Genomic DNA, 10,635 nt, shown 5'->3' with positions numbered 1-10,635 from the left:
ACCAGGTGGTGGACCGCATACGGTGGAGCGCATGGAGGAACGCAAAATGGCACGCAAACTCCGGGGGATCGTGTGAGATGTCATTAAGGAGAGAGATGGACAGAACTATTGCTGAAAAGGTAAGTAGAGGTTTATATGAAAGAATTTTAATTCACAATATAGGTAGAAAGGGGGGGGGGGTTTGTCGGCGACTAACGGTAAGTGTTAGTGTGAGTCAGAAGTTTTGAGTTGGGGCAATTCGAATGGTTTATTCACATATAGAGGTTGATTAGAAGATCTGAAGAAGACAATATTTTATTGTGTATGTGATCGGTAGGTTGTAATAAGGAAATCATGCAGGTGTATGTATGTGCGTCTTAGAGTGTTTACTAGACGGGTCAAGACATATCATAATTAAGAGGATTAATAGGATTAATAACTATTGGTAGGACTAATCCAAAGACGACTGAGATGTCGTTCAGGCCTCTGGGGTGTAATGTATCCATTTTAAATATCCAGAAATTCTCCCTTTGTTTCAACTTATTGAACCTGTTTGGGACATTGGGGTGAATATGTTCAATGGGAGTAATGCGGATTTCATTAAATTGGCATTTGTGTATTTGAGCAAAGTGGCGATAAACACTGTGTTTTAAAAAAACAATTTTAATATTGAAACGGTGGTTATTAACCCGGGTCCGTAGGCATTGCGTAGTCCTGCCTATGTACTGTAGTTGACAGGGGCATTCGATCAGGTAGACGACATACGAGCTGCCGCAGTTGAGGAACGTTCTGATTGGAAAGTTTTCATCGGTAACTGAGGATGTGTATTTGTGTTTGTTATGATTAATAATGTTACAGCATAAACAGCGTAATGCATCAATTGCATTAAATTCATCCTCTACCATAATACTTTCAGCTTCAACAATAATTTTTACAACCAGGTTAAAGGATGCGCCATGGGCACCAGGTTTGCACCAGCATACGCAAACCTTTACATGGGATCATTTGAAAAAACACACATTCATGGCTCACACCAATTCAAAGACAATATAATATTATACAGACGCTTTATCGACGACCTCTTTCTGGTTTGGAGAGGAAGTATTGATGAAGCCTCCCTTTTCATCAAGACTTTGAATAATAATGAGTATGGATTAACATTTACGCACACCTTCTCTCCCATTTCCATTGACTTCTTAGACCTCACAATTAGTTACGATAGTATTTACAATAAATTCATCACCCAAACACATTTCAAATTAGTAGATGTTAACAGTTACATCGATTTTAAAAGCGCCCATTACCGCCCTTGGTTGAAAAACATACCATTCGGACAATTTAGAAGAATCAGAAAAAACTGCAGCACAGACATTCACTATCACAAGGAGTGCAATGTCCTTGAGCAACGATTTAAGGACAAACACTTCCCTCTGAAATTAATAAAAGGTGCTAGACAGAAGGCCACCGAACTAACACAAGATTGCTGCCTAAACCCGCCCCCTAGAAATCCTGGACCTAGTAAGAATTTCAATACCAATTTTATTACTACCTACAATAAAGGTAATAAGTCAATCAGAGCTATCTTAGGTAAGCATTGGCACATTATCAAAAATGACCCTTTCTTGAAAGACCTGGTCCCCATAAAACCGAGTATCACCTTCAGGCGGTCTTCCACCCTTAAAAATATCCTGGCTCCTAGTAGAATCAAAAAACATCTAATACCCAACACTAACTTCCTCTCGGATCTCAAAGGATCATACAAATGCGGTCGGCCACGCTGTTTATGCTGTAACATTATTAATCATAACAAACATACATACACATCCTCAGTTACCGATGAAAACTTTCCAATCAGAACGTTCCTCAACTGCGGCAGCTCGTATGTCGTCTACCTGATCGAATGCCCCTGTCAACTACAGTACATAGGCAGGACTACGCAATGCCTACGGACCCGGGTTAATAACCACCGTTTTAATATTAAAATTGTTTTTTTAAAACACAGTGTTTCTCGCCACTTTGCTCAAATACACAAATGCCAATTTAATGAAATCCGCATTACTCCCATTGAACATATTCACCCCAATGTCCCAAACAGGTTCAATAAGTTGAAACAAAGGGAGAATTTCTGGATATTTAAAATGGATACATTACACCCCAGAGGCCTGAACGACATCTCAGTCGTCTTTGGATTAGTCCTACCAATAGTTATTAATCCTATTAATCCTCTTAATTATGATATGTCTTGACCCGTCTAGTAAACACTCTAAGACGCACATACATACACCTGCATGATTTCCTTATTACAACCTACCGATCACATACACAATAAAATATTGTCTTCTTCAGATCTTCTAATCAACCTCTATATGTGAATAAACCATTCGAATTGCCCCAACTCAAAACTTCTGACTCACACTAACACTTACCGTTAGTCGCCGACAAACCCCCCCCCCTTTCTACCTATATTGTGAATTAAAATTCTTTCATATAAACCTCTACTTACCTCTTCAGCAATAGTTCTGTCCAACTCTCTCCTTAATGACATCTCACACGATCCCCTGGAGTTTGCGTGCCATTTTGCGTTCCTCCATGCGCTCCACCGTATGCGGTCCACCACCTGGTTTTGGCCCGCCTCGGCTTCCGTAGTCTAAATGATCTCCATGACTACGACCCGCATTGACCTAAACAAATCCCCATTTACTGTATCAATTAAAACACCGAATAAAAGTAACACATCTACGCTACAGTACCACTGACGGAAAATAAACCTTTGCCGACCATATTATGAGAGGAACCTCTTTAATTAAAACATTTACTTTCTCGGTGCCGTTACAACATTTGACTTATAAAAATCATGCAAAACATCTTCTGTTCTGTATTTTAATATCCCAAGGTTTTATTCATTTTAACTATATGTTCCCATTCTAATCACAATTCAATTTGACTATTCCTATTATTTTGCTTGGTAATTGTTTGAACTTTGACCCGCCATGTTTTGGCGGTTTTCTTGCCAATTTTGCTCCATCTGAACTGGGCCAATCATTATCCAGTGTTGTATATATATACCAGCATGTTTTAAACCAAAATTTTATGCCTGATGAAGACGCCAGTCCGGCGTCGAAACGCGTTGCAATAAAGCACCTATTTAAACTAAAGAAGAGACTACTCGTTTCTCTAGAGACTACTGTTTCTCCATTGAGCGCCGATATAGATCCCCTCTTTTTCTACATTTATCCACTATACACCAGCGGTACCTCTGGTCACCGGTCCGGATCTGGCAGCAGCACCTGTGGACTCTGTTTCTTCGCGCATTACCTATGGCTTTCTGGTGAGCATGGTATCTTCCTTCCTCCAGTAGCTTATCCTAACCTACTTCACTATGTGGCGCCGTGGTTTTTTCTCTCTCTTTTACAGAGAAGTAAAATGAAGCTCCTGGGCCCCAATGCAAAAGATTTAACAGAAACCTCCAACCGTCAATAGTATTGGTTCTCTTCATAAGGGGCAGAGAAACTTTTTAGGCTTGCTCAAGGGCACCATCACAATCTCTGCACCACCATAGCAAACATTTGCATGCCCAACCCCCTGAGCATTTACTCGATGGGAAAGTTATGGAGAGGGCACACTTAAAAAAAAAGCACAGCTTTTGCCAAAAGTCAACTCACAGCCCAACCTGGCAAATGATCAGAGCATGCTAAGACAATGCCTCATAAGTAAAAAATGTACATGGAGCATGGGAGGCATCATACCCTAGGCGAGACTAAATAATTCTGACCCTAAACCAGGCCTCAACATTAATCCACACCCCAGATCAGACCCAAAAATTAATTCATATCAAAAACATTAAATTCAGAATCCAGACGACTTATGGGTGACGCTGCACACTCGCTTATCTGGCCAGCTTTCTCATGCCTGCCCTTCTCCAGACTAAAGGGCTCGATGTGGAAGGGATGTCTGTGGGCCACCTACACATTGAGCCCTTGTTGCAACTGTGACCACCTCTATCTACTCCACTGGGTCTTAGACTATTTCTTGCTCATACAGCTGCAGAGTGCTTGTGGTAGTCTGAAATCATAGACTCTCTGGGCAGCCTTAGCAACCAGTATAATGCAGTATCTGTTTTCTAAGGCCTAAAATACAGTATAAAAAGGAAGCTTCACCGTATCCCCATAGAAGAGAATGGGAGTTATGGAAACAGCGTAGCTCAGCGAGTTACGCTGTTTCCGTAATTCATCCATGCATTACAGTGTATTGTACGAGCAATCTAATGATTGCTGGTTCAAGTCCCGTAGGGGAATTAATAAAATCTGTAAAAAAAAAAAAAAATTAGATACATTTTCAGGAGTGTAAAAATATATTAAGTTAAAAAAAAAAAAACTTTTCCCATTTTCCCCAAGCACAATATAAAAAATAAAATTAAAAATTGGTATCGCTGCGTCCGTAAAAGTCCGAACTATTACAATATAGCATTATTTGACTTGAACGGTGAACGGGGTAAAAAAAGAAAAAATTCAAACCCCAGAATCGTTGTTTTTTGGTCACCATAGCGCTAAAAAGAATATAATAAAAATGATAAAAAAATTGTATGTACCAAAAAATGGTGCTGATAAAAACTACAGCTTGTCCCGAAACAATAAGCCCTAACACTGCTCACATGATGAAAAAAATATAAGTTATGGCTCTCAGAATGTGGCGAAACAGAACAAATATTTTTTTTAACCATTAGTTTTTTCTTTGTAAAAGTAGTAAAATATGACATTTTTTCCTATTTTCTGTTGTCTAAAATACGGGTGCATCTTAGAGTCAGGTGCGTCTTATAGGCAGAAAATACGGTATTTCCTAAAACAGACTTGTCAGGAGAGGTGACAAATCCTCTTTAAGATTTCCTACCAGCTGAATCTCTGCAAGTAGAATAAGTCCCTGCCACAAACACCATACATATCCATAGGTCGCCCATTCACCTGCCGTATGCCAAAAGTGCGTCCTTTAAAGCATACCTTGTTTTTTTGCAAGATGGAATAGCATCGTAGGAATATGATATTTTTTTTTTAAATAATGGGGTGATATGACTGCTGGCATGTAGACCCTAACCCCTTATAATGTGGGCATACATCTGCCTTGTATTCACCTGAAATAACACCAAGGCAGCGTATTTAGTTTTTGCTGGGTGGTGGTCGGCCACAGCTTTTATTGATTTCCAAAACATAAACCGTATTGAGGCAAATTAAGTGCTTGAAATCTCCAAGCTATTAAGCGGTATGCCGGCCTTCGGCTCCAAACAGGCAAGTCCGCCGATAATCTCCTCCTCACATCACCAGCATTTCTCTCAAATACCGCCAGCTGTGACTTAAAATCAAGAAAGACACAAAATGACAAAGACAAATTGGGTAAGGCCCCCTGCACACGGCCTTAGCCGTAATCACGTGATTCCTGATCAAAATTACGGTCATGTGCATGGGGCCTGAGCAAGTTTGAGCAAATTGTTTCATAAATCATAAAATACACTCCAGTGTCGTGAACCCTTCAATAGTCCAAATTTGCAAAACCATAGCCATCTAACTTTAGTATAATAAGCAGGGAAAATGGCCTCCAGGTTCAGAGAGGAAGAGGCTGCTATAGGGGAAGAGGTGCATATATAAGAGCTGTCCCTCCCATAACCAGAAAAGGGGTGAGGGGTGGAGACGCTGGCAAACTCCCATTGGCCAAACATCTGGACTAAAACATTGAGCACTACACAGGGGTGGAAAACCCGTGACTATATTAACAAAGCAATGGGGGTGGTGTGGGGTGCATATGCCATTATTTTGTGAGCCGAACCAACTATGGCGCCTGCAGTCAGTGTCCACCCTCTCTAAATGGTCGGGTGCAGTGGGATATGTCACAGTCTTCCATAGGAAATCCTCCTGACGTGATAATTCATATCCCAAAAAATCCTAAAGGAATTGCCCCACCAAATTTATCAACTATGCCACGGATAGGTACAATTATTAAGTGGAATTCATTTTTTGGGGAATAGTATTCGTGTTAAAAAAAGAATGTGCCACCATTTTTCTGTTTCATGTTGAGCCCCGTATGAGGGCAATGTCATAAAGTAAATATTCTATAAAGACCAATTTCCATTCTTACGACTTGAGATACAATTCCACGTTTTACAAGCTATATTTAGATCAATTTAGACAAAACATCCTTTCTATATACAGTAGCCCCCCTATTTTATATTTGCACATGACTGAGAAACCCAAATATTTGTACTGTACAAGTTTGAGATTAGAAAAAAGTAATCTTTTATTTATTTATTTTTTACCAAAAACAGCGCCACGCTTGTCTATGGTCTACAGATGGTATTACAGCACAGCCCCAATTATTTAAGAGGCTGAGCTGAAATATCAGGCAAAACGAATGGACAATTGTGACACTGTTTCTGGAAATAACATTATATCCTTTTTTCTAAACTCAGACAACCCCTTTTATTGGCTAACACTTATCAAGTTGCATCATATGATATTTGATCAGAGGCTACAACAGGGATCGTTCTTTCTCTAATCTCCAAATAATGACCTATACTTGACTGCAGTTGCCTCTATGGCCGATCCCAAAAATGACCACCCCAATAACTCACCCATGGCAGGGATAGAGTCAAGAAGAGAGCGGATCTGTTAGCAAAGATCAAAATAGGCTTCCCATTATGGTGGTTTTGCCACCTAAGACAGAAGGGCTGGTGTTTGTTGTCACCCCCATGCCTTTTCCATGATTCTCGGGACAATTTCTCACCCCTTTGCCCGCTAACAATGCAGTTCCATAGATGTCGGGCGGTTCGAACTCCACCATATCATCAAATGTCAACCACCAGTTTTGACTTCACACATCAAATGATATAGCTCAAAAGCACAAGAAAATGACAATAAACACAAAATCACAATAAAAGAAAAACAACAACAACAAACCAGCCAAACACAAAAACAAATCAGGGGATGGTGGGCAACATTAAAGCTGGGCACTAAAGAGGCTTAGCCTACTCTAGGGGTACTTTTTGACACTGGGGTGAGGATACCTGAGCCTACCCAAGCCAATTACAGGCAGGCCTACTGTCTCACCTCCCCTGGATAACCTCTTCCTCACCATGAGCCCCCTCAGAAGCACTGTACTTATGCAGTGTAGTGTTATCAGATTAAAACTTTTTGTACAAAAAGGTTCATGTCTCCAGTTTGGCTGAGGGATATCGTTTGTCAACAAGTTTGTCATTCTACAGAACAGTAATGGTTTGTTCTTTTGTACTTACCCGAGAGTTGTACACGTTAACTGCTATTTTATTAGAGCTAAGAACAGGTCAAGTAAATTATTATGTAGTCAGCATTAACTAAATGGAAATGTTCAGTTAAAGTTTTACGACTCCTCTGTGCTTGTAAGATCGTCTGATTTCTAAATTTTCTGTCCTGTTCCAGATCAGGGGTTTGGCACACTGATAGATCAAACGACCTACGTGGACAAATATTTGAAATGTTGAAAATAACTCTTGCATGGTTCTTGTCCTATCCTGGTACTATATTCTCTGTTGTTAGCAATTTAACCATTTCCATCTCTGACATTTATGGTTTATCCACAGGACGCAAAGATACACTCCCAGCCATCATTTACAGTTGACGAAGTTGCTTTAGTGAGAATTAATACCTCTTGCCAGCGTGAATAATAATCCACAACTACTTTAACGTGTCCAGATCAGATATCACACAGACCAATAGCCAGCTCTTCTCATTAGGTAAAAGTATATGCTATTAGGTAAAACTGTATGCGCGACTGGTTCTGGTTTGGGTTTGCTGCCCACCAGCTGACAGGTTCCACATGAGGAGACCATACGTTCCACATCCTTATCAATTCATAACCACCAAACTTTCTCAAATATCCGTTGTTTGTAGCGCACAATGCCTTGATGTCCCTCAAGGGCTAATTGTAGTGATTGTCTTCATAAATTTTGAGGCAACAGAATACTTTTTTCCACTTGTCCCACAGCGGTGACAAACTAGTGTGGTCCCCAGAAACATCAAAAGGTCCAATTGCTGATAAATATAGAAAATTTGCCATCCTCGTCGCCAATATGTAGTGTATGACACAGGATCTCAGGCCCAGAATTCAGGATGCTGCTTTGTTCTCCAGCTAGGCAATACACCGACTGACCCACACCCAGCACTCTGGACCCAAGTAATATAAAATTGTAACAATATGCAGCCAGCAATTAAACACATTAATGCCCATGATATACACAAGTAACAGTTCCTGAAAGTTGATCCTGGCCATTTAACCCCTTAGATGCCGTGGTCAATAGTGACAGTGGCATCTAAAGGGGTTTTGAGAGAAGGAGAGGGCTCCTTGTGTCCGCCCTTCTGTAGCCTTTGGGGCCTTACAAATAATAAACAGGAGGCGAGGCAGGACTTCTCCAATTATTCTTTGGGTGGATGCACGTACCAAATGACTACTTCCCATCAAGACATCAATCCAGAGAAAAAATAAATGTAACAGCACTCCAGTGGTTCAAATGCTTAACATAGAATTTATTAGGTGAATTACACATAATCCGTATGGTACCACTGATTACTGACAGTACATACATTTGTGCAATGTTTCGGGTTATAGCAAGCCCTTCGCCAAGCTGAAAAAAAATCAAAAAGGTTAGCGCAGAGGGGTGATATGAAGCGTGGAGCCTGACTGGGGTCTAAGAATGAGGGCGACCATGGTAAGATGAGAGGAGAGCCATGTTGGTGCATTGTACTGTACAAGAATTAGAAGGGAGCCATGCTGAGGACCATGAATGAGAGGGGAGCCATGTTGGGGACAAGGAATGAAAGGGAAGCCATGATGGGGACCAAGAATGAGAGAGGAGCCATGCTGAGGAGAAGGAATGAAAGGGTAGCCATGCTTTGGACCAGGAATGAGAATGGAGCCATGCTGGAGGCTAGGAATGAGAGGGAAGCCATGCTGAATACTAGGAATGAGCCTGGAGCGATGCTGGGGAAAAGCAATAAGAGGGGAACTATGCTGGGGACTAGGAATGAGGCCGAAGCTATGCTGAGGACTAGAAATGAGAGAGGAGCCATGCTGGTGACTAGAAATGAGAGGGTAGCCATGCTGGGGACCAGTAATGAGAGGAAGCCATGCTGGGAACCAAGAATGAGAGGATAGCCATGCTGAGGGCCAAGAATGAAATGGGAGCCTTGCTGGGGACCAATATTGAGAAGGGAGCAATGCTGGTGACCAAGAATGAGAGGGGAGCTTTGGTGGGGACTAAAAATGATGTGGCCATCTTGAACTGGAAAAAGTGGAAACATATAGGAATAGTAACACATTAGGCCAACACGTTATACAATCACATATGCTTATACAGAAACCGTACTGCAGTAGGATAGAATTTTTCCCTGAACCTGCTCGTTCATGCTGGTGTATTGTACAGTATAAGAATGAGTGGAGAGGCTTGCTGAGGACCAGGAATGAGAGGGGAGCAATGCTGGGGACCAGGAATGAGAGGGAAGCCATGCTGGGGACCAAGAATGAGAAAGCAGCCATGCTTGGGACCAGGAAAGAAAAGGGAGCAATGCTGACGACCAAGAATGAGAGGGGAGCTTTGGTGAAGACCAAAAATGATGTGGCCATCTTGAACTGGAAAAAGTGGAAACATAGAAAAATAAACACATTAGGCCAGCACATCATACAATCACATTTGCTTATTCAGAAACCTGCTCGTTCATGCTTGTGTTTTGTACAGTACAAGAATGAGAGGAGAGCCATGCTGAGGACCAGGAATGAGAGGGGAGCCAAGCTGGGGACTAGGAATGAGACGGATGCCCAGCTGGGGACCAGGAATGAGAGAGGAGCCATGTTGGGGACCAGGAATGAGAGAGGAGCCATGCTTGGGACAAGGAATCATAAGGGAGCCATGTTGGAGACTAGGAACAAAAGGGGAGCCAAGGTGGGGACCAGGAATGAGAAGGGAGCCATGCTGATGACCACAAATGAGATGGGAGATTTGATGGGGACCAAAAATGAAAGAGGAGCCATTCAAGGGAACAGTTATGAGAAGGGAGCCATGTTGAGGACTAGAAACGAAAGGGGAGCCATGGTGGGAACCAGGAATGAGAGGGGAGCCATGCTGGGGACTAGAAACGAAAGGGGAACCATGGTGGGGACCAGGAATGAGAGGGAGCCATGCTGGGGACCAAGAATGACAGAGGAGCCATGCTTGGGACCAGGAATGAGAAGGGAGCCGTGTTGGGGACTAGGAATGAGAGGTGAATCTGGCTGGGTAACAGGAATGAGAGGAGAACCATGCTGGGCACTAAGGATAAAAAGAGCCATGCTGGGGACTAGGAATGAGAGAGTAGCTATGCTGGGGACCAGGAATGAGAGAGTAGCTTTGCTGGGAACTAAAAATGAAAGGGGAGCCACGCTGGGGTCCAAGAATAAGAAAGGAGCCATGCTGGCGACCAGGAATGAGATGGGAGATTTGATGGGGACCAAAAATGATGGGGCCATCTTGAACTGGAAAAAGACGAAAGATATAGGAAAATAAACACATTAGGCCAGCACATGTCATATAATCACATTTGCTTATTCAGAAACCATACAGCAGTAGAATAGAAACTCTCACTGAACCTGCTCATTCATGTTCTA

Source organism: Rhinoderma darwinii, chromosome 8 (genome assembly GCF_050947455.1).
Source record: "Rhinoderma darwinii isolate aRhiDar2 chromosome 8, aRhiDar2.hap1, whole genome shotgun sequence".
Lineage (NCBI taxonomy): Eukaryota > Metazoa > Chordata > Amphibia > Anura > Rhinodermatidae > Rhinoderma > Rhinoderma darwinii.
The sequence above is the reverse complement of the archived record's forward strand: the minus strand, read 5'-3'. Positions refer to the sequence as shown.